This window comes from Somniosus microcephalus, chromosome 5 (genome assembly GCF_052327205.1).
Source record: "Somniosus microcephalus isolate GS21.2 chromosome 5, FLI_Smic_1.0, whole genome shotgun sequence".
Lineage (NCBI taxonomy): Eukaryota > Metazoa > Chordata > Chondrichthyes > Squaliformes > Somniosidae > Somniosus > Somniosus microcephalus.
This window is the reverse complement of record NC_140991.1, coordinates 159,483,480-159,509,208: the sequence shown is the minus strand read 5'-3', so window position 1 is coordinate 159,509,208 and position 25,729 is coordinate 159,483,480.

Genomic DNA, 25,729 nt, shown 5'->3' with positions numbered 1-25,729 from the left:
AGTGTAAAGTGTTTTAATAAGTTTTACTTACCTTTACTTTCTCCTGCAGGCTTCCTCCCTTCAGTTCTCGGGAGTCCCTCAACTCACCGGCACAGAAACCAGAATGGCCGCTGAACTGTCAAAAGCTGTAGCCTCTGCTTTCTGGTCTGGAGTGCTCTCTAACTGAGTCTGATTAGAAGGACTCAAGTTAGATGACAGATTGGCAGTATTTGACAGCTTCAAACAGAGCTGTCAAACGTTGATTTTTCATCTGTCAAAAGCTCTTGACAGATGAAATGTCAATCGCTGACGTCACCAGTAACCAGGTGTCCCTTAATTGGCCTGCTGAGCCCGCTGGGCGGGCTTAACAAGGTCAATAAAGGGAAAGTAACGTGGGTTGGCCACAAGTTGATGGAGGCGGGACTACAGCCCAAAAAGTAGGAGTCCCGCCTCCAAAAGCTCCCCATTGACAAAATCCAGCCCTTAATGTATTTGAGATCCTTCTCTCCTGTATTTTAAAGGAAGTGCTAACCTATTTAAAATAAATAATTTAATACCTCAGTTACAATCGCAGAGAGAAGAATTTGGTATGACCGCAATAATCATTTGTATGATATTGTCACAGACAATCATTTCTACCCTATAATGAGCTATTTGAGAGAATGAAGGAGACAGAGGTAGCTCCACTGATGGTTAAATGAACTTTTCCAAAGTATTTGTCATCCATGCAAACTAGAAATGTTCCAGAATCAATCTCCATTCTGTCCCAGTATGGTAGGACTGTTACAAGCTGATGGTAGGAGTATTACAATCGCAACAGTTCTCTTTCAATAGGTGTCAATCTTGGCTCAGTGACAACACTCTTGTTTCTGAGTAAGAACGTTGTGAGTTTAACTCTCACTACAGAGAGCATGGAATCTATGCTGTCACTTTAGTGCAGCATTGACAGGGTGCTGCACTGTTAAAGGTGCCGTTTTTAGGATGAGACATTAAACCGTGGCTCAATCTGCTCTCTCGGGTGAATGTAAAGGTTCCAAAGGCACTTTTTGAAGAAGAGCAAGGGTGTTTTCCCAGTGTTTGCCCAACATTCATCCCTCAACCAACATCACTAAAACAGATTAGCTGGTCATTAATCTCATTGCTGTTTGTGGGACCTTATTTTCTAAATCCATAGTTGAATACGTATCTTCCAATGTTGGGTGCTGTGTTTCCTTCATTACAACAGTAACTCCACTTCAAAAAGTACTTAATTGGCTGTGAAATGCTTCAGATATCCTGAGGTCATGAAAGGTGCAATAGAAATACAGGTTCTTTTCTGGTTCTCCACCCTTGATCACTATCCAGTGATCTCTGCTGGAAATATGTGTGTGTGTGTGTATGTGTGAGTGTGGAGTGAGGATAGGATGAGACTTGGCTGTGATGCACTCACAGTCAAATACCTTGCCAACATGCACTGTCAAGCCTCACACATGAACAATGGTTGCTTGGGTGATATACTGAAAGTCAAATGGTGGCCATTGAACCATACTGCTAAAGATATCAATGCTATCAAGAGGGGAGAGGAGAGAATCTTGGTAAAAAAATAATAGGAGATAGGAGAGTTGACAATGGGCATAAAGGAGGCAGCAGCAGATACGGGCAGTAATTAATATAAACAACAGAATAAGTGAAGGAGGAGGGTTAAGTGAGAGAAGAAAGAGGTGGTTGTATGTGTCAGTACAAATTTAATAAATCATTTAATGAAACGATAGCTGGTAGGTCAGGTAGGAAATCACCTGTGTTCTCAATTTCAGGTTTTCTAAATCCATAGTAAAAACACATTTCTTCCAATTTTGGGTGCAAAATCAAAACAAATGCTTTTGCTGTTGGATAGAACATGTCACAAGGATTTCCCTTCAGCTTACTGAGGAAAATACGTTTTAGCTTTTGAGATTGAAGGATTACGTACCCAGCCCATCTCTCTGGAACTGATCAGGACACAGCTCCAACACAAACATCAAGATAGAGGCCTGTAGATTCATCCATGCAACGGTCACTAACTGGCCTACTAAGCCCCCAATATAGCAAGCAGGATGCATGCACATGTTTCCTTTCACAAGTGTGGTGCCCGCCATATTGGAAAATTAAAGTGAAAGACATCTTATACCCACATCTGAAGCAGATGTTAGCCCCTTTGCATATGCAAAAAAGGATCTTGTTTGAGGCCCCTACTTCATGATTGGAATTCCTGAGGCAACCCACGCCAGCACCAGTCTCCTGACCCCCGATATTCCCTCCTGACTCCTCCACTGACCGCTGCCACTCCTGACTCCTGGCCACCTCTCCTGAGCCCCAGCCTCCTCTCCTGACCCTTGATCTATCCTTTCACCCTTCAAGAACATAAGAACATAAGAAATAGGAGCAGGAGTAGGCCAATCGGCCCCTCGAGCCTGCCCCGCCACTCAATAAGTTCACGGCTGATCTGATCCCAACCTCAAATCTACTATCACTCTCCATCCCACCCGAACCCATGTGATCTCCCGGGAGAGGCGAAAAAACAGATAAAAAACCCAATGGCCAATTTGGGAGAAAAAAATCTGGGAATTTCCTCTCCGACCCATCTAGGCAATTGAAACTCGTCCAGGAGATCACTCTGTCCCTGTATTTTCTACAGTACTTACCTTCTGTAAAGGCGATCTCCACCCCAGCCAGGAACAGGAATAAAACCATCTCCTGAAATCTAACACAGAATTAGAACACAAGAAGTAGGAGCAGAACCAGGCTACACGGCCCCTGGGCCCACTCCACTACCCACAGAGCCATGACCATTCCAAACCTAGACTCATGTCCAATTTCCTGCCCGCTCCCCGTAACCCTTAATTCCCTTTACTTCTAGGAAACTATCTATTTCTGCTTTAAATTTATTTAATGATGTAGCTTCCACAGCTTTCTGGGGCAGCAAATTCCACAAACCTACCACCCTCTGAGTGAAGAAGTTTCTCCTCATCTCAGTTTTGAAAGAGCAGCCCCTTATTCTAAGATTATGCCCCCTAGTTCTAGTTTCATCCATCATTGGGAACATCCTCACTGCATCCACCCAATCTAACCCCTTCACAATCTTATATGTTTCAATAAGATCGCTTCTCATTCTTCTGAACTCCAATGAGTAGAGTCCCAATCTACTCAACCTCTCCTCATATGACCACCCCCTCATCCCCGGGATTAACCGAGTGAACCTTCTTTGTACAGACTCGAGAGCAAGTATGTCTTTTCTTAAGTATGGACACCAAAACTGTATGCAGTGTTCCAGGTGCGGTCTCACCAATACCTTGTACAACTGCAGCAATGCCTCCCTGTTTTTATATTCTATCCCCCTAGCAATAAAAGCCAACATTCCATTGGCCTTCTTGATCACTTACTGCACCTGCATATTAACTTTTTGAGTTTCATGCACCAGGACCCCCAGATCCCTTTGTACTACAGTACTTTCCAGTTTCTTGCCATTAAGATAATAACTTGCTCTATGATTTTTCCTGCCAAATTGCATAACCTCACACTTTCCAGTATTGTATTCCATCTGCCAAATCTCTGCCCACTTACTTAGCCTGTCTATGTCCCTTTGCAGGTTTTTTATGTCCTCCTCACTCACTACTTTCCCTCCCATCTTTGTATCATCTGCAAACTTTGATATGTTACACTCGGTCCCCTCCTCCAAATCGTTAATATAGATTGTAAAGAGTTGGGGACCCAGCACTGACCCCTGCGGAACACCACTAGTTACTGATTGCCAGTCTGAGAACGAACCATTTATCCCAACTCTCTGCTTTCTGTTAGAGAGCCAATCCTCCACCCACGCCAGAATATTACCCCCAATCCCGTGATTTTTTATCTTGAGCAATAATCTTTTATGTGGCACCTTGTCAAATGCCTTTTGGAAGTCTAAATACACTACATCCACTGGTTCCCCTTTATCCACCCTGTATGTTACTTCCTCAACGAACTCAAGCAAATTTGTCAAACATGACTTCCCCTTCATGAAACCATGCTGAGTTTGTCCTATTAAATTATGTTTATCCAAATGTCCCGTTACTGTCTCCTTAATAATGGACTCTAACATTTTACCAACCACAGATGTTAGGCTAACAGGTCTATAGTTTCCAGCGTCCTGTCTACTACCCTTTTTAAATAAGAGTGTTACATTAGCAGTTTTCCAATCTGCCGGGACCTTTGCTGAGTCCAGGGAGTTTTGGAAAATTATTACCAATGCATCCACAATCCCTAACGCCACTTCCCTCAAGACCCTAGGATGTAAGCCATCAGGTCCAGGGGATTTATCCGCCTTGAGTCCCAGGCCTAGAAATTCATTGTAGCCACTTTTGGGGCAGTAAAGTCGGGCGGCCGCTAAAGTTTGCGCCCGCCACCAAATCGAGGCCACTTCTCCGATATTCATGAGCTTCACCCTAAGAGTTTGCTCGAGCGCTAAAACTGGCGCTGCACGCCTCTCTTTAGGCGCTAAGCCGGCGGGCCAGGGCGCTAAATCGGAAGTTGGGCGCAGGGCAGGTGCGGCGAGCTGCTGATTGACGGCAGACACTCTGGCGCCGGTGAGCTCTTAAAGGGGGAGGGTGGATTGTTTTTTTGAAAGGCTGACACTGGTGTATTTGTGGTTTTGGGGAGGGTTTCTCTCCATCAGTGTGTTATGTGTGTTTCCAGCACAACAACAACAACAATCCTCCTCCTCCTCCTCCTCTCTCTTAAAGACTTCCCAATCTTCTATCCTCCCACTAGATTTGGCTACCTTATATGCCCTTGTTTTTAGTCAGATACTATCCTTAATTACTTTACTTAGCCACGGATGGCTATCTTTTCTTCTACACCCTTTTTTCCTCAGTGGAATATATATTTTTTGGAAGTTGTAAAATAACTCCTTAAATGTACACCACTGATCATGTACCGTCTTACCCTTTAATCTATTTTCCCAGTCCAATCTTGACTTCCAGCCTCCCATCTTTCCTCCAGCTCTGGCCTCCTCACCCGACATATGATTCACCCTTCCAGCCTCCAATCCTGGCCTCCAGCCTCCCATCCATCCCCCCACCCGGCCTCCTCTCCCGACGCATGATCTTCACCCCCTGAACCCTGCACTCCCTGGCCCCCTCGATCCCAGTCTCCCTGATCCCCTGTCCTGCGATTCTCGGCTCCAAACCTGGGCCCCAGTTCTGGCTCCATACACAATCCGACCCTTGGACCCACTTACCTGAGAGCCGCTATGACGCTAGCAGCGGCACGACCTTACAGACCTCTTCACCAGCTGGCTGTTGAAGATCGCCGGCTCCATTATAATGAGGCCCAAGGTGCAATAGTCAGGCGCAGAGCACGTATCCTGAACTGCCCAAAAATGGGTGCATGCAAATTTCTGGGCCAATGTTTATAAATGTAAGGAATTCCACCAGTTAAAATGTTTTTTAAAAACGCATCTTGAATTTATCCAGCAAACTCATTGTCAAAACTGTTTCCTATTTTGGTGCCCATGACAACCGTACTTACCTATTGATAAAAATGAAGCATATAGTCAAGCACAAGTTTGACCAGCTGGATAAGGAGCATAAGTCGCTAGATAAGAAGAATTGATTTCAGTGCAATGAGACCATTGCAGTGGGTGATAACAGCATGGAGAGATTTTGCCCACGATAAAGATGAAGAACAACTGGGTAAAGCAGTTCATTAGTGAACCTCCTGAGCAGTGCTTCCTCTACACAATTCCCAGTGAGTGCAACACTGACAGCCTGATCGTGGCGCTGTTATCAATTGTATAACGAAAAGGATATGATGAAGTCTTACAAATAGGCTGGTTTATTCAGCTGCCTTTAAATGATGCATTAATTACTGGTAAGTAAACAGATGTGTTAAGGATTTTGAATAAAACTTTTTGGTATATAAGCTGCTGCCCCAGCTAGAAACCTTTTCTCTGCTGTGCCTGCCTAATACCACTCCCAATAATATCTTGGTGAGTTATAGTGAAGTTATACTGAACCATCAATTTTACCACAGCATAGTTCTGAGAATACTGCAAGCAGACTGCACCATTCTCAAAACATGGAATAGCAGTACTCTGTGCATATGTATTTAGATGCATATATAGGGTTCAACTTAGTAACTTGTCAAATCTGTCTCATTAGAAGGCAGCCAACAGAAGGGCCAGTGGAGAGAGAGGGAGAGGGAGAAATAAAGCAATAGACAGAAGAGAAGGAGAGGGAGACAAACAGACAGAAGGGACTCAGAAAAGATGGAGACATACACAGAAGGGATAGAGGAGACAGAATGGAAGGAGGCACATGGAAGGGAAGGAATTGATAGGGACAGAAGGGAAGGAGGTGAGAGACAGACGGGAAGGATCAGAGAGAGACAGACAGAAGCGATGACATAGTCAGAGAGACACACAGAAAGGAGCACGAAAGATAGAAGGGAAGGAGCAAAGGAAGAGTGAATGGAGTCACACATTAAAAGGAACTGAGACAGATAAAAGATTCAAGGTGAAAGAGAAAAAGAAGGAGGAGTGAAAGACAAAGACATAAAAAAGTGAAGGTAAGAGAAGAATGCAAAAGGAAAGGTGAAAGAGACGGAGAGGAAATAGGAGTGAAACTTTTCCATCCCAGACTTACCAGTATCCCTATCCTTACCTATAGGGGTAGGAGAGGCTGGGAGTGTTTTGGCGGAGTCGATTGTAAAAACTGTTGAGAACTATTGTTTTTGCTTCTGTTGATTGTCAAGGGTGATGTGTTGTGCAAGTGAGCTGCTAGGAAACACAGGCTTAAAATATAACAATATAAATATATACATTTGCTCCAGACCTTCAGGATCTTGTTCCAACAAAATTAGATGTGTCCACCCCTGTAATTACAATCAACTTTTTAGAAAAGTGTCCAATCTTTGCATCTCGTCACATTATCAATGGCCTGTGAGATCACAAAGAGAATATTTGGAATGGGGGTTCCTCACTGCAGCTGCAGCAGAGGGCTGAACAGATGGACCTGAAAATCCATGCTCTTTGACCTTCTGTCAGTCCTGCAACTGCCTTCATTTTCATGAAAATAGGTGACCTCCATGAACTTTTCAGCCCTGTATAGCTGGAAGATGTGAGTTTAAATTTGTCATGACCCTCAAACAAGAATGGAAATGGTTCTGCTGTCCCTAAGAATAATTCATTTGTGAATTTTTCAGATATTCATTTATAAATAAAAAGCATGTTCTTCATAAACTTCGAGTTTTGTCACGTCCAGCCATTTCTGGGTAATATTGGAATTGAGTAGCATTGCCAATGAACAAAATGTTTCATTACTTGATTTGATGATTTTATTTATTCCAGCATTCCACTCACCAAGAAAAACCATGTCTGGTCTTTTAGTTTGGATGGGGGTGGGGTGGGGGGGGTGGGTCGGTGGGGGGGGCGGGGCGGGGGGTGAGGTGTCATTCAGTCTGTGTAAATCTGTGTTGCTACTGGGAGGTTTTTGGAGAGCAGCATGTTGTACACAGGAGCACCTTGATTCTCCGCAGGATTTAATGTGTTCAAGAGAGGAGGGAAGAAAATTGGAAGAGAACAAAGACCCAATACCTTGTTAATAGTCTGTGTGTTCTGTACTTTAAATAGTTTTTTCTGCCAAAACATATACAACCTTTTGTAAAAAAAATGTAATGTGATGCTGGGAAGATGTTCAATAATGTCTCCTTAGGTGACATAAAATACAATATTGTAGAAAAGAAAATAATAATACACCTTAAAATATCTTTCATTAACTGTTCATTTTACAAAATAGAAAAAAAAACTACACTGTGTTATTGTTGGTATGGTTGTAGATGAGTTATTTTCAGTTTGGAAGAAGTTGTTGTGAAACACTTACCATCACTGTTGGTCCGGTTATGATTAATGTACTTCATGAATTATATGCGGTATTGTAGTGTGCTTTGTGTCCTGACCTATGACCTACAGGAGGAGTTGCATAGTCTAAAGAGTGATGACAGACTTCATTAGGAAAGAAACTCAGTGAGCCAGCGGGAATTCTAACAGGCACAGCGGGAATTCTAACAGGCACAGGAAAGATGAAATACTTGCATTAAAATCTGAGCATTTCAACTAATAAATTTGTTTTTCAAAAAACACAGTGTGTGGGTCTGCGCTCTCTAGTTTAGAACAGCAAAAACACGTCCATAGTTACAGAGATAAATATAATTTTCAGTGTACTTTCACTTTAAGACAAAGGTTCTATTAAACTATTTTTTTGTAATTTATTAAGTCAAAATTGGCAATAAATGTAAATATCTCAGTACAAAACTCATTATAAGTTTCATTATTTACAATGCTTTTATTGAGTAAAGCATTTTATCAACTAACCAATGTTACAGATGAGATTCAGTGCAATAACGTTATAAGATGTCATTTAATGTATCAATTTAACAATAATTGTCCCAGAGAGATTGTTAGCTAAATATGATGAATAACTACAACATTTGATTACATTTTCTGCTACTTTTAAGCCTAATTATGAATTGATTTAATTAAGAAAAGTTTGCTGATGCAATTATCAGTTTTATTTGGCTCATGACTATGTGTTTCTGTATAAATATATCAAACTGGTAAGGCTATTTGCTGCCCAGTTTAATCCCAACGCGGAGCTTTATTTCTGCTTTTTAAGACTGAACACATGGAATCATTATTTACAATGCTTTTATTGAGTAAAGCATTCTATCAACTAACCAATGTTACAGATGAGATTCGGTGCAATAACTTTGCAATGCTAACCTCACAGTTCACATGCAATTTATATTTTGGTCCCTGCATTCTCCTATTCTGCCTCCCCAAGATTGGATAGCATGTGGAGCGACTGTAGAGAAAATTTATGGTGTCCCGGCTCCAGATGTTGTTTTTTCAAGGGACGCTGAGGGCAAACAATTTTACATTTAACTCTAAATATGCCACGTAATACACCAAGCATGTGATATAGGACCAATTGTGGTTTCATGTCATTATGGCTACACAGAGACATGCTGAGCGTGAACTCTACTGTATATGAACATTTTTTTTAGCGCACACATGCCATTCCAAAGTAGGACAAGTATGATTCAAATAGTCCATAAGTTCAAAATCTATTAGTAATTAATTTCAAAAATCATTTTTTCAGGTCATACATTATTACCTGTCCATGGTGGGCGGGGAGGGTGGGCGTGAAGGTGACCCAAATGAAGGAGGCATCAAAGAGAGCAGAGCTTTCCCACAGAGCAGAAAAGAAAATTGGAGGGTGGCACCATTTATCTCCTAACAGCCATCTCAAGAATAGCACTGATACAGGAATACAAGTAGCCAGTTTCCCACCTTCCAAATTACATGGAAATATATAGAAGTTACAACACAGAAATAGACCATTAGGCCCAATCAATCTGTGTTGGCATTCACCCTATACAGGAGAAAATCATCTTTTACCCATGCTGTTCTCATATCCCAGTATTCCCTTTTCCTTCATCCACCTATTCAGTCTAATCTTGAATGTTGACATACTTTTTTGCATCAACCTCTATCTCTGGAATAAATTCTTAAGTCTCAGAACTCTCCGCCGGTAACTTTGACATCGGATGATAGTGTAAAAAGGCCAATCCGTCCAGCCACCCGTGATACATCTCTCCCGACATTCACTTCCATTGACCAATCCGATATCACCCAAAACCAAAATGACCCCCTCTGTGTAAAGAAGTTCTGTTGCAGTCTGTCCTAAATCTCTTACATTTAATCTTGTATCTATGGCTCCTTGTTATAAACACCTAAACTATTGGGAACTGGCAGCTGTGAGCCAGGTCCAAATGTTTACTCTGCTCTTGATATATTTGAGATTGCCGCAAAACACATACTCAAGCTTAGAGGTGGGAAGGTGCACAGACAGTTTAGATTTAACTTTTTTATGCAGTGTGGTTAATATGTGGAATGGACTGCTTAGAGAAAGAGTGGAAGGAAATAGTGCAGAAAAAAATTGAGGAAGAATTGGATGAATATTTGAGGGAGAGACTCATGGAACTGAATAGACGGACTTCAGTCTTTTCCCATCCTGTGTTCTCCTATATGCAAGGAGAATCTCTATCTTCATGTGATATAATCACTCAACATTTGGTGGCCGTGCCTTCTGTTCCCTAGGCCCTAAGCTATGAAATTCCCTGCCTAAACCTCTCCGCCTCACTACCTCTCTTTCCTCCATTAAGACGCTCCTTAAAACCTACCTTTTTCACCAAGCTTTTGGTCACCTGCCCTAATTTCTCCTTATGTGGCTCGGTGTCAAATTTTATGGCCTAGAAATTCGGTTGGGTTAGCGCCCAATTAGGGGCGTTGGAGTGGCTTGCGCCGGCGGTATCGCTGCGCCCGAAATTGCGATGGGCCCTAACATCGGCGTTACCCGGTAGCACTGCTCCAGCACCGATGACGTCATCGGTGTGCGCAGCGCCCCGGTTGCAGTGGTAATCCGGCCCGATGGCCAAATTCAGTTGTGGCCGCCTCGCCCGTGGCAGCCGCAAACAACGATTGTGGAACGGGATGTTGCAGCACCGTAAGGCCGGCATATAAAGGTGGAGTGGCGGCCGGCCGCTTTCCCAGCGGCCGCCTGCCCGCACCTCCCTCCCCGGACTCCTGCACCACCCCCCCGCGGCACTGATGTGTGTGTCCCGCGAGCCCGGCACTTCTCCGAGGTGCCGGGCTCATTTGTCGGGGGAATCCACCGGTCAGCTGTCGGCTGCACGCAGCTCCTCCTTAAGCGAAGGAGGAGGCCTGCAGTACCCCAGCCTGCCGCACCGCATCGGGTGCCGCAGCGGGGGATTAGCGCCTGAAACCTGCATTCAACGCCCATAGCGAGGCGCTAAAACCCTCCATTAGCGCCCGCCGCCGTCTGGGCCCGGGGCAACTGAATTTTAGGCGGGCGCAGCGGCAATTATGGCGGGCGCAAAATTTCGGGCGCTAAAGCCCTGGCGGACTCAAACCGAATTTCTAGGCCTATGTCTTTTAATACTCCTGTGAAGCACCTTGGGATGTTTTACTGCATTAACGGTCCTATATAAATACAAGTTGTTCTTGTTGTTGATAGCAATTGGGGGAATATTCCCACTGATCACTATTTCTGGTGAAATCATAAATTTCACCTCTGTAGTGATTTATTTCATTCTCACCTGTATGGCCAGTACAGGATTTTGTTTTAATTTATGCTATGCTATTTCTGTAATGCAAGATTCAACTTATAAAGGGTTAACTTCCAAGGGATTACAACATTTTTGACTTAACAGTAACCAGCAGACATGAAACTATGGGTGGTGGCTTTGGTGATTTGAAGTATCAATCAGGTACCCTAAGAGAGCTGGGACAGCTATAAAACCATTTACCTATGCTGCAACTGTAATGTATATACCTTTAAGGGGGGAACTACTTTTTACAGCTCATGTATACTGTAGTACCGGCAGTGACCACACCTGTATATAGCACTGAGTAGTAATCTGTACAGTTCAGTTCCAGAGTGAGCCACGTTGAGTAAACACCTGTTGTACTGTTCTCCTGCAGTCTGTGTCTTACTACTGACGGACACAACATTGGCGACGAGGCAAATTCGATCCTACCTGCAACTCTGCATCACCTCCCAGGGATTCGTTCCTGGAGACCAGTAGATTGGAGGTCAAGGCCAGAGACACGGGCATCGACCACGGGCAACCGCCCAGTCATCCAGCAGAGACTCGAGAATTGCGGGGGAGGCTGTTGAGAGCCAGGCTTGGCTTTCCAGTCGCGGTGGTCCAGTGAAACGGGCTGGCAACAGGTAGTGCGCAGACCCTTCCCGGACAGCGGCGGGCTAGAGCCCGACCGAGTGGCACAGCAAAGGGCCGAGCAGTGTCGACAGGAGAGAGAGAGAGACGGCAGAGCGCACAGGGCGCAGCCAGTGTTCAGGGGCCGAGCAGCGTCAAGGAGAGGGAGAGAGATGCGCAGAAGCCCGCGAGGCGCCGCCATTGCCACGAGGACCGCCGAGAGCGGCATTGGCAGCAGCGCAGGAGAAGCACGCAAAACCTACAGGGCGCCGCCATTGCCACGAGGACCGCCGAGAGCGGCGTTGGCAGCAGCGCAGGAGAAGTGCGCGATACCTACAGGGTGCCGCCATTGCCATGAGGACCGCCAAGAGCGGCGTTGGCAGCAGCGGGGGAGGAAGGAAAGCGCGGGAGACGCCATTTTAAGCCATTTTAAACCACACCCAAAATACCGAAGAGTGGCAGTATCACCGCATTTGACAATGAAGTCGAAGATTGGACTACATATGTTGAACGAATAGAGGTATACTGCAAGGCAAATGAGGTGGAAGATGACAAGAAAGCGCCGGTATTGTTAAATTTAATGGGTGCAAAGGCATATGGCTTATTACGAAATCTAGTAACCCCAGCGAAGCCAGTGGAAAAGAGTTTTGGAGACATAGTGACGATACTACAGGAACATTTAAACCCCACGCCGCTGCTGATAGCAGAAAGATTCAAGTTTCACAAACAGAACCAGCATAAGGATGAAAGCAATGCTGAATATTTAACAGAACTGCGCAAACTATCAAAACACTGCCAGTTTGGAACGGGACTGGCAGATACCTTAAGGGACAAGTTTGTGTGTGGGCTTCAAAGTGAAGGAACACAGAAACGGCTGTTATCTGAAAAGGACCTTACGCTGGACAAGGCTTTCAGCATTGCGGTATCATATGAAGCAGCAGCACGGGGCGCTGCAGAGATACAACAGAGACCGCAAGAATATGGCACAAACGAAATGTCATACAGAACAGAGAAGTGCTATTGCTGCGGCAGAACAACACACGACCACAATGATTGCTGGTTCAAAGACAAAGTGTGCAGACAGTGTGGAAAAGTAGGACACATAGCACGAGTCTGCAGGTCAGGAAAGAAAACCAGCAATAAGAAATCTCCAAAAGAAAAGTACAAGAAGGTACATAAGGTGATGGAGAATAGTTCAGACGAACAAAAGAGTGATACCGACTCCGAAAGCAGGGAGCTGAGTTGTCTGAAACCACATAATGTGATCAAAACAGAGGATCACCGAACCATTTGGGTCACTCTCAAGATAGCAGGAGTCCAGTTAAAAATGGAATTGGACACAGGATCAGCCCTAACAGTCATAAACCGACTGGACTACGAGAGGCTATTCTCACACATACCCTTGAGAGACACAAAAATTATTTTGAAGACGTACACGGGGCAAAAAGTCTACCCGAAAGGAAAAATAAGGGTGACCGTTATATATAACGGTAAGGAAACACCAAAACTAGACCTGTATGTATTGCAAGATGGAGGACCACCATTACTGGGACGTGAATGGATCCGGAAAATACAGCTGGATTGGCATTCCATACAAGCACTGACTGTGGCTGCCAAAAAGGATGACGACATCACACCTGGGCGACTGTCAAAGATCCTAACCGACGCGCAAGAAGTGTTCCAGCAAGGACTCGGAACACTAAAAGGCATGACAGCAACAATTAAAATCGAAGAAAACGCAAGCCCAAATACCTTATGCGAACCGCCCAGATGTCGGAGCAGAGCTGGAGAGTTTGGAATGTTCAGGAGTACTGTCCAAGGTAGACTGGAACGAGTGGGCTACACCCATCGTCCCTGTGATGAAAAAGTCGTTGAGCAGCACGCCTGGGGAACCAAGGAAGGTTCGCATCTGTGGGGACTTTAAGGTAACAGTGAACCCAGTCCTTCACACCGTGCAATATCCACTTCCGCGGATTGAAGATATTTTCGCCTCGCTATCTGGAGGGAAACGCTTCACTAAGATTGATCTGGCCCAGGCGTATCTGCAAATGGAGGTAGAAGAAGCATCAAAAAAATAAATCACAATCAATACCCATAAAGGTCTCTACCAATACAACCGGCTGGTATTCGGGGTAGCATCAGCTCCGGCTATTTGGCAAAGGGCAATGGAACAAGTCTTGCAAGGGATCCCAGGGACCCAGTGTTATTTGGACGACATCCTGGTCACGGGCGAAAATGACAGTGATCACCTCGTCAACCTGGAGCAGGTGCTCACTAGATTGAAGGAATATGGGCTCCGAGCTAACCGCCCCAAATGCGAGTTTTCTAAAAAACAGATCTCGTATTGTGGCCACGTTATCGATAAAGAGGGGTTACATAAGTCCCCAGAAAAGATTGAGGCAGTAGTCAAGGCTCCAGCACCGGAAAACGTGTCACAACTGAGGTCGTTCCTCGGGCTGGTAAACTTCTTGCCAAATTTGTCTACAATACTACACCCACTGAACACCCTACTGCAAACTGGAGTGCCATGGAAGTGGAGTGACGAATGTAAACGAGCTTTCCAGAAGAGCAAAACACTAATCACATCGAAAGAAGTATTGGCCCATTTCAACCCAGCACTACCAATTCGGTTGGCGTGTGATGCGTCACCCTACAGGATTGGAGCGGTGCTGTCGCACAAATTCTCGGACGGCTCAGAGAGGCCAATAGCCTTTGCGTCACAATCACTAACCTCAGCCGAGCATAATTACGCCCAGATTGACAGGGAGGCCCTCAGCCTAGTGTGGGGACTGAAAAAGTTCAATCACTATCTGCACGGGCAGAAATTCACCTTGCTGACTGACCACCAGCCTCTTGTCTCCATTTTTAATCTGAAGAAGGGCGTTCCAGTGATGACTGCACAACGACTACAAAGATGGTCACTCTTTCTAGGGGCGCACCACGATGAGATTGAATATAAGGGCACGAAACAGCATGGAAATGCTGATGCGCTATCACGCCTGCCACTGCCTACTGCGGAGGAAGCACTAGCAGTGGATCCTGTCGAAATATTTCATTCGACTATAGTTGAATACCTACCGGTAACTAACGCTCGTATAGAAAAGGAGACCCGAAATGACCCGACACTGTCTCCGGTATATGATTTGACGGTGAAGGGATGGCCAGCACATGGCGACTCACTGTTGCCAGCATTCTCGACAAGAAGAGAACAGCTGTCAGTGTGCGGGGGGACCTTGATGTGTGGATCCCGAGTGGTAATTCCACCCAAGTTAAGGGATAGCGTGCTCAATGAGCTTCATGAGGGTCATCTGGGAGGGGTAAAAATGAAAAGCCTTGCCAGGGCTGTAATGTATGTACGTTTAAGAGAGGAACTATCTTTTACAGCCCCTGTATACTGCAGTACCAGTAGTGACCACACCTGTATATAACACCGTGTAGTAATTTGTACAGTTAGTTCCAGCATACCCTCTGTTCAGTAAACACCTGTTATTACCGTTCTCCTGCAGTCCGTGTGTTATTGTTACGCGGACACTACAGTGGCGACGAGCAGGTTCAAACTCACCTGCAGTACTGCGTCGACCATGGGCAACCGCCCAGTGATCCATCGGAGTTCAGAGAATCACAGGGGAAGCTGTGGCGAGCTGGGCTTGGTTCTCCAGTCAAGGTGTTCCAGCAAATCGTGCTGGTAGCAGGTAGTGCGCTGACCCTTCCCGGACTGCGGTGGGCTAGAGCTCGATCAAGCGGCTCTGCAAGGGGGCCGAGCAGCGTCGTCTGGAAGAAAAAGAGGGAGAGAGGGTGGAGCGCACAGGGCGCGGCCGGTGCTCAAGAGCCGGGCAGCGTTAAAGAAAATAAAAAAAGGGGGAAGGAAAAGAGACGCACAGTGGACAGTGTCGAAGAAGAATAAAACTAAGAAAATTAATTAACAAAAGAGAGACGTGCAGAAAGCCGCTGGGCGCCGCCATTACTATTTAGAACAATAGGAGCAGCATTGGCAGCGGCGGGGGAAGAAGGAAAAGCGCGGGAGGCGCCATTTTAAACCACCCAAGATGCCGAAGAGTGGCAGCATCACTGCTTTCGACAACGAAATAGAAGACTGAACCACGTATGTGGAAAGGATTGAAGTGTACTGCAAGGCAAATGAGGTGGCCGATGAAAAGAAGGCGTCGGTATTATTGAATTTGATGGGCGCGAGAACGTACGGCCTATTGCGGAATTTAATTACCCCAGCTAAACCAATGGAGAAAAGCTTTGAAGAGTTTGTCAATATCTTACAGGAACATCTAAACCCTACACCGCTGCTGATAGCAGAAAGATTCAAGTTCCATAAAAGAAACCAGCACAAAGACGAGAGTAATGCTGACTATCTTACGGAACTACGCAAGTTATCGTAACACTGCCAGTTCGGAGCAGGACTGGCAGATACCTTAAGGGATAAGTTTGTCTGTGGGCTCCAGAGTGAAGGAACCCAGAAACGACTACTTTCGGAAAAGAACCTTACGCTAGAAAAGGCTTTCAGCATTGCAGTATCCTACGAAGCAGCAGCACGGGGAGCTGCGGAAATACAACAGAAACCGCAAGAATATAGCACCGATGAAATGGCATATGGAGCAGAAAAGTGCTATCGCTGTGGCAGAACAACCCATGACCAGAAGGATTGCTGGTTTAAGGACAAAGTATGCAGGCAATGTGGAAAAGTGGGACACATAGCACGAGTCTGCAGGTCGGGAAAGAAAACCAACACTAAAAGAACTACTAAGGAAAAGTACAAGAAAGTACAAAAGATGACGGACAGTAGTTCAGAAGATCAGAAGAGTTATAATGACTCCAGGAGCAGGAGACTAAGTTGTCTAAAGTTACACAACATGATCGCAAAGGAGGATCACCGAACCATTTGGGTCACCCTCATGATAGCAGGGTCCCAAGTAAAGATGGAATTGGACACAGGATCAGCCCTAACAGTCATGAATCGACGAGACTACGAGCGGCTATTCTCACACATACACTTGAAGGACACGTCCATTGTCTTGAAGACATATACGGGGCAAAACGTCTACACCAGAGGAAAAATAAGGGTGCCCGTTAAATACAACGGCAAGGAAACACAGAAACTGTATCTATATATACTACAAGATGGAGGACCACCATTATTGGGACGTGAATGGATCCGAAAAATACAATTGGTTTGGCATTCCATTCAGGCGCTAACTGTGGCTGACAAAAAGGATAACGACGTCACACCTGGACGACTGTCAAAAATTCTAACTGACGCAAAAGAGGTGTTCCAGCAAGGACTTGGGACTCTAAAAGGCGTAACGGCAATGATAAAAATTGAAGATAACTCAAACCCCAAATTTTTTAAGCCCAGACCGGTACTGTATGCGATCCGCCCAGCCGTCGAAGCAGAGCTGGAGAGTCTGGAGCGTTCGGGTGTGCTGTCCAAGGTGGACTGGAGCGAGTGGGCCACACCCATCATTCCTGTAATGAAGAAATCATTGAGCAGCATGCCTGGGGAGCCGAAGAAGGTTTGCATCTGTGGGGACTTTAAGGTAACTGTGAACCCAGTCCTTCACACAGTACAATATCCGCTTCCGCGGATAGAAGATATTTTCGCCTCACTATCTGGAGTGAAATGCTTTATGAAGATTGATCTGGCCCAAGCGTATCTACAAATGGAGGTAGAAGGAGCATCTAGAAAATACCTCACGATAAACACTCACAAAGGTCTTTACCAGTACAACCGACTGGTATTCGGGGTAGCATCAGCCCTGGCTATTTGGCAGAGGGCAATGGAACAAGTCCTGCAAGGGATCCCGGGGACCCAGTGCTTTTTGGACGACATCCTGGTTACGGGTGAAAATGACAGTGATCACCTTGCCAACCTGGAGCAGGTGCTCACTAGATTACAAGACTATGGGCTACGAGCCAACCGCCCCAAATGCGAGTTTTTCAGGAAACAAATCTCGTATTGTGGCCACGTGATTGATGAAGAGGGGTTACATAAGTCCCCAGACAAGATTGAGGCTGCAGCAAGGCTCCAGCACCGGAAAATGTGTCACAACTGAGGTCGTTCCTCGGGTTGGTGAACTACTACCATAAGTTCTTGCCAAACTTTTCTACAATTCTGCACCCAATGAACACCCTGCTGCAAACTGGAGTAGCATGGAAATGGAGTGATGAGTGTAAGCATGCCTTTCAGAAATGTAAATGCCTAATCATTTCAAAAGAATTATTGGCCCACTACAATCCAACACTACCGATTCGGTTGGCATGTGATGCGTCTCCCTACGGCATTGGAGCGGTGCTGTCGCACAAATTCCTTGACGGTTCAGAGAGGCCAATAGCCTTTGCGTCACAATCACTAACCTCAGCCGAGCGTAACTACACCCAGATTGACAGGGAGGCCCTCAGCCTGGTGTGGGGGGTGAAGAAGTTCAATCACTATCTGCACGGGCAGAAATTCACCTTACTGACTGATCACCAGCCTCTTGTCTCCATTTTTAACCCAAAGCAGGGCGTTCCAGTGATGACGGCGCAACGGCTGAAAAGATGGTCCCTTTTTCTAGGGGCACATGAATACGAAATAGAGTATAAGGGCACGAAACAGCATGGAAACGCTGATGGGCTGTCGCGCCTGCCGCTGCCTATGGTGGAAGAAGCACCTGCAGTGGACCCTGTTGAGATATTCCAATCGACCATAGTCGAATGTCTACCTGTTACAAACTCAAGTATAGAGAAGAAAACCCCAAATGACCCAACACTCTCTCGGGTCTATGATTTGACGGTGAAGGGATGGCCAGCACATGGCGACTCACTGTTGCCAGCATTCTCACCAAGGAGAGAACAGCTGTCAGTGTGCCGGGGGACTTTGATGTGTGGATCCCGAGTGGTAATTCCACCCAAATTGAGAGATAGAGTGTTCATGAGGGTCATCTGGGAGGGGTAAAAATGAAGAGCCTAGCCAGGGCGTTTGTGTGGTGGCCGGGAATCGATAAAGAAATGGAGGAAATGACCAAGAGATGGATAGGATGCCAGAAAGGCCAAAACGCTCCACCACAGGCCCCGCTACACCCATGGGAGTGGCCCTCATCTCTATGGCAACGGGTACACATTGATTTTGCTGGTCCATTTATGGACTCAATGTTTTTAATCGCCGTGGATGCACATTCAAAATGGCTAGAGGTCATCAAAATGTCCTCCACCACCACGGAGAAAACTATTGCAGTCCTAGGGACCATCTTCACCAGGAATGGCTTGCCAGAACAGATTTGCTCCGACAATGGACCACAGTTTGTGTCCGAGGATTTCCGGAGGTTTTTGAGGAATAATGGGGTAAAGCATTACACATCTGCCCCATATCATCCAGCCACAAATGGATTGGCTGAGAGGTTTGTTCAAACCTTTAAAAAAGCAATAAAGGCGATGTATAACGACAACATACCACTGCAACGCAAGGTGGATAAATTCTTGTTTGCTCACCGGAATGCAACACATGCAGTCACCAACCAAGCTCCAGCCATGATGTTCTTTAACCGAAGGTTAAGATGTCGCCTGGATTTGATCAAACCAAACATAAGACGAGATGTTGAGAATAAGCAATTCCAGCACATCAATGAGAAGCCAACCTGGAGCTTCAAGATAGGGCAACCAGTCTTGGCCTGCGACTACCGAACAGAAAAATGGCAGCCAGGAACGATATGCACACGGCAGGGACCACTAATGTACACAGTGGACGTTGGAGAGAGCATCGTGAGACGCCATGCTGACTAGATTCTAGAGTCACAGGAACAAGTCAACCCCATGCCACGATCATACGCACCTGGTGATGAACCCGAAGTACAGATTGCGTCTACCTCAGAATCAGTGGTATTGGAAGCTGACCAACCAAACAATGACAATGAGCCAGAATCGACTCCGCCGCAAGAACAGGATACTCGAGAAAGGCGCTATCCAGACAGGATCAGGAAGCCTCCTCAAAGACTGAATTTATAAATGATTACTTTCAGCTGATGTATATAGTACAAAGAAAATTGTAATTGTAATTAGTTATTATTTAATTGTTAAATGAATGTTATGTACTGTTTATCTAAAAGGGGAGGAATTGTAATGTATTTACCTTTAAGAGAGGAACTATCTTTTACAGCCCCTGTATACTGCAGTACCAGTAGTGACCACACCTGTATATAACACTGTGTAGTAATTTGTACAGTCAGTTCCAGCATACCCTCTGTTCAGTAAACACCTGTTATTACCGTTCTCCTGCAGTCCGTGTGTTATTGATACGCGGACACTACAAGGGCTTATGTGTGGTGGCCGGGAATCGATAAACAAATCAAGGACCTGACCAAGAGCTGCTCAGGATGCCAGAAAGTCCAAAATGCACCACCACATGCCCCTCTACACCCATGGGAGTGGCCCTCATCTCCATGGCAGCGGGTGCATATTGATTTTGCTGGTCCATTCATGAACTCAATGTTTTTAATAGCCGTGGATGCGCACTCGAAATGGCCTGAGGTCATCAAAATGTCCTCCACCACCACGGAGAAAACTATTGCAGTCCTACGGACCATTTTTGCCAGGAACGGCTTGCCAGAACAGATTTGCTCCGATAACGGACCACAGTTTGTGTCCGAAGAATTCCGGAGGTTTATGAAGAAGAATGGGGTAAGGCATTACACATCCTCGCCGTATCATCCAGCCACAAATGGATTGGCTGAGAGGTTCGTACAAACCTTTAAGAAGGCAATAAAGGCTATGTACAATGACAACATTCCGCTGCAGCATAAGGTGGACAAATTCCTGTTCGCCTACCGGAATGCGACACATGCAGTCACCAACCAGGCCCCGGCCATGATGTTCTTTAACCGAAGGTTAAGATCTTGCCTGGATTTGCTCAGACCAAACGTACGAAGAGATGTTGAGAGCAAGCAATTCCAGCACATCCATGTGTATTGATTTCCTTGTGGGTTCAATGATGAGACATTTATAAAAGAGAATAACTTTTAATCTAAGGTTTGTTCAAGACTTTATACAGCGTTTTTCAGGAGCCCATGCTTCAGCTGCAGCTAAAATGAAACTGAAACTAAAACTCTCAGCCTGCTTGTCTGTGTCACATGACCTCTGCTGCTCAGGCACAAGCAATCAAACACAGACAAATATGCTGTAAGGCATAAGTAATCAAACACAGACAAATATCATCACTATTTGCTGATATCATTACATCTCCCTTTATTAAAACAAAAGTATTTTACTTTTAACGAACAACATTTAATGAACTTACATTATCATTATCATGATCAAGGTTTTTTACCCTTGCTTTGTGTGTTCACATGAAATATGTCAATACACTAGAACTTGAAGAAAGAATAAGATAACATTACTTCCTTCTATAACAATAGTCCTTAAATTTGCTCAATGAGTCTCTCAGGAGGCTTCACGTGTCTTGAGGATTTTCTGATTGATTGTCCTTGAATCTGAGTTGTTGCCTCAGATGATTGGTTCTCAGCTGTGTGATCAGGTTGTTCCACAGTATCAGTCTCTTGACCTGCTGTGTGATCAGGTTGTTCAACAGTATCAGTCTTTTGACCTGCTGTGGCTGGTTCCATGAGAAGATCTCGACGATTTCTTCTCAGAACAGCACCCTCATCTGTCTGAATGGTGTATGATCTTGGTTGAACTTCACTCAGGACAGTTCCCTTCTCCGTCCATGTGTTTGTTTTGTCTTTGAACCTTACTTGGTCACCAGTGTGGAGTTCAGGTAGGCTTTGTGTTCCTCTGTCATAATAGTACTTTTGCTTTTCTTTCTGTTGTTCTTTGAACTTCCTCACTTTCTCCCCCTCTTTTGTTTTCAGGAGGTTCTCCGGGATGGGTAGGTTTGACCTTAGCCGACGTCCCATCAGGAGTTGGGCTGGTGACATACCACACTCTAGCGGCGTTGTGCGGTATACAAGCATGCTTTGGTAGAAGTCAGTTCCACTGTCTTTTGCCTTGTACATCAGTCTTTTCACTGTCTGGACCGATTTTTCCACTAGTCCATTGGACTGTGGATAGTGAGGACTTGACGTTGTGTGGACAAAGTCCCACTCTGTGGCAAAGTGTCGGAAATTTGCATTGTTAAACTGGGGTCCGTTGTCTGTGAAGACCTCGCTTGCCACGCCATGTCTGGAGAATATGGCTTTCATACATCTTATCACAGCTTCTGCAGTGGTGGTGTACAGTTTACAAACCTCTGGATACAGGGAGTAAAAGTCTGTGACGACAAGATAGTCCTTCCCTTGACATACGAATAGGTCAGTGCCTACCTTCTGGTAAGGTCTATCTGGTGCTGGGTGTGGCTTTAGTGGTTCTACCGGATTGCTTGCTCGATATTTCAGGCATATTGTGCAGTTTGACACCTCATTTGTCAAATTTTGGTTCATTCGTGGCCAGTACATCACCTCTCATGCTCTTTTCTTACACTTTTCGATTCCCAGATGTCCTCCATGGATCTTTTTTAGCATCTCTCTTCTCAGACTCTTTGGGATAACTATTTTACTTCCTTTGTAGATGATGTCTTCGACCACTGATAGTTCCGCCCTGCAGTTCCAGTACTCTGCCATGTCAGGTGAGCAGTCTTGCTTCATGTTGGGCCATCCATCCAAGATGCTTTTTCTCAGTCGTCTCATTGTTTCATCTTTGTTTGTTTCAGTCTTTATGAGCTCCATTTTTGCATCTGCTATGGGCAGTGCACTTGTGATCATGTCCACGTAAGCGTTCACTTTTTCATCCATTTTGGTGTTTGCGGGCTCACTTGGGTCAACAGCTCTGGACAATGTGTCTGCTGTATACATCAGCTTACCCGGTGTGTACGCAACATTCAGTGTATAGCGTTGCAGCCTGATCATCATTCTTTGTATTCTAAGCGGACAGCTATTTAGTGGCTTTTGGAACAATGCAATCAAGGGCTTATGGTCAGTCTCTACACTGATTGCTTGTCCTGCCACAAACTGGTGAAATCTTTCACAGGCGTATGTGATGCTGAGCAGCTCCTTTTCTATTTGAGCATATCGCGTCTCCGCGTCTGTCATTGAGCGCGATGCATATGCAATAGGTTGCCAGTAGTCATATTGTTGCAGAAGAACGGCACCGAGCCCACTCTGTGATGCATCTGATGATATCTTGATGGGTCTTGCTGGGTCATAAAACCTCAGAACTGGTTCCTCTGTGAGCAGTTTCTTTAGATCGCTCCATGACTTCTCATGCTCATGATTCCATTCCCATTCTATGTTCTTTTCAGTTAGTCTTCTCAGTGGCGCAATTTTTTCTGAGAGGTTGGATATGAATTTACCCATGTAGTTGATCATTCCATTAAACCTCTGCACGTCCTTTTTGCATTGTGGCCTTGGCATATTCTCAATGGCGGACACCTTTCTGGGATCTGGTCTGATGCCCTCACTGCGAAGGATATCTCCCACGAATGTCAGTTCTGTCACCCCGAGCTGGCATTTCTCTCTATTCAGCTTCAGGTTTGTTTTCCTTGTTGCTTCCAGCACTTTTTTCAGTCTCTCGTCATGCTCAGTTCTCGTGGTTCCCCATACTATGATGTCATCCATTGATGTATCAACTCCCTCCAGGTGCTCATAGATCATATGGATAGTCTTGTGATACACTTCAGGAGCTGAGGCAATGCCAAATGGTAACCTTAGGAATCTGTATCTGCCAAATGGAGTGTTGAACGTGCACAGTCTTGAACTTGCTTCGTCTAGCTTCATCTGCCAAAATCCTGATGAAGCATCTAACTTGCTGAAATATTTTGCATTTGCAAACTGTGCCATGATTTCTTCACGTGTAGGAAGCTTGAAGTGCTCTCTCTTTATTGCTCTGTTTAGATCTCTTGGATCCAGGCAAATTCTGAGCTTTCCATTCTTTTTGTCCACTACGACGAGGGAACTCACCCACTCAGTTGGCTCATCTATCTGCTGAATAACCTTCAGGCTTTCCATCCTGTCCAACTCTGCCTTCAGTTGCTTTTGAAGAGCAAACGGAACTTTTCTGCATGGATGTATGACCGGTGTCATACTTTTATCTACTCTGATCGTGTGTTCTCCTGGAATGCAGCCTAGACCCTTAAATAGGTCTTTGTACTCTTTCATGAGTTCATCATAGACTGTCTCTCCTTCGCTTTCCACAATGAGGACTCTCTTTACCAGGTTCAGTCTCTCACAGGCTTTTAAACCTAGTATGGCTTGCACATCCTTTGGCACCACGATTAATGCTAGCGTGTGCTCTCTGTCCTTGTGTGTTACTTTGACAATGCATCTTCCTTTCACTGGTATATCAATACCTGAGTATCCGGTCACTTTCACTTGTATTCCATGTAACTTTGGTCCTGGTCTAATTCTCTTAAAATCGGTCTCTGATATCACATTAACTTGTGCTCCAGTATCCAATTTAATTGGAATGTGTATGTCGTTCACTTTTAGTGTCAACATCCAGTCTCTTTCTTCTTTTTTGTTTTCAGACACAACATCTACATTGAACTCCTCTACCTCGCTTTCATCTACTGTATGGACCTTGCTTTGTTGCACTTGGTTCTTACAGCAACGGGCATAATGGTTGTTTTTGTTGCATCTATTGCATGTTTTACCATATGCTGGACACTTCCTTGGTGGATGCTGTGTACCGCATCGACTACATGACTTTCGATTGCCCCTTTCATTTTTGTTCGCTGGCCACGCCTCTTTTTTCACATTGGCGCTCTTTTTGTTAAACGGTTTGTGCCCGTTCTTTCTCACTGCATCCACGTTGCAGCTACTGTCACTGAACAGCTCCTTTGCCTGCAACTTCACAGTCTCTGTAGCCCTACACAGTGCTATGGCTTTTCCCAGGTCTAGATCTTGCTCTCGTAGCAGTCTTTCCCTTAGACCATTATCTGGAATACCACACACCAGTCTGTCTTTTATCAGCGAGTCTGTCAGTCCCCCAAATTCACACGATTTGCTTCAGTTTCTCAGTTCAGTCACATACTGATCAATAGTCTCGCCCGTTTTCTGTACACATGTGAAAAATTTGTGCCTCTCAAAGGTCACGTTGCGTTTAGGTATGCAGTAGGCCTCAAACTGTTCCATTATTTTATCTAGCTTCATTTTGTCTCCATCAACGGCAAATATGAAATTATTATACACCTCCAGCGCTGCATCACCCACTACATGTAAGAACAAGGACGATTTCTGTTTATCACTTTTCTCGTCAGCTCCAATTGCCGCTAAATACAACTCTAAACATTGTTTGAACCTTCTCCAATTTTCAGCCACATTACCTGACAACTGAAGCGTCGCCGGTGGGAGTAAACCTTCCATTTTTCACTTCATTAGCTATTCTCTAATGGTAAGCAACGATGTTCTCTTCTGGCTTGCTAATATGTGGAGAGCTGATTTCGCTTACATGCCACAACTCCTTTCACTGTCCCATCGAGTTGCTAACTTCAGATTTTTTCCCTTTCAGCCACTTCTGACACCATGTATTGATTTCCTTGTGGGTTCAATGATGAGACATTTATAAAAGAGAATAACTTTTAATCTAAGGTTTGTTCAAGACTTTATACAGCGTTTTTCAGGAGCCCATGCTTCAGCTGCAGCTAAAATGAAACTGAAACTAAAACTCTCAGCCTGCTTGTCTGTGTCACATGACCTCTGCTGCTCAGGCACAAGCAATCAAACACAGACAAATATGCTGTAAGGCATAAGTAATCAAACACAGACAAATATCATCACTATTTGCTGATATCATTACACCATGAGAAGCCAACAAGGAGCTTCAATGTAGGGCAACCAGTCTTGACCTGCGACTACCGAACAGAAAAATGGCAGCCAGGAACGATATGCAAACGGCAGGGCCCACTAATGTACACAGTGGACGTTGGGGAGAACATCGTGAGACGCCATGCTGACCAGATCCGAGAGTCACAGGAACAAGTCAACCC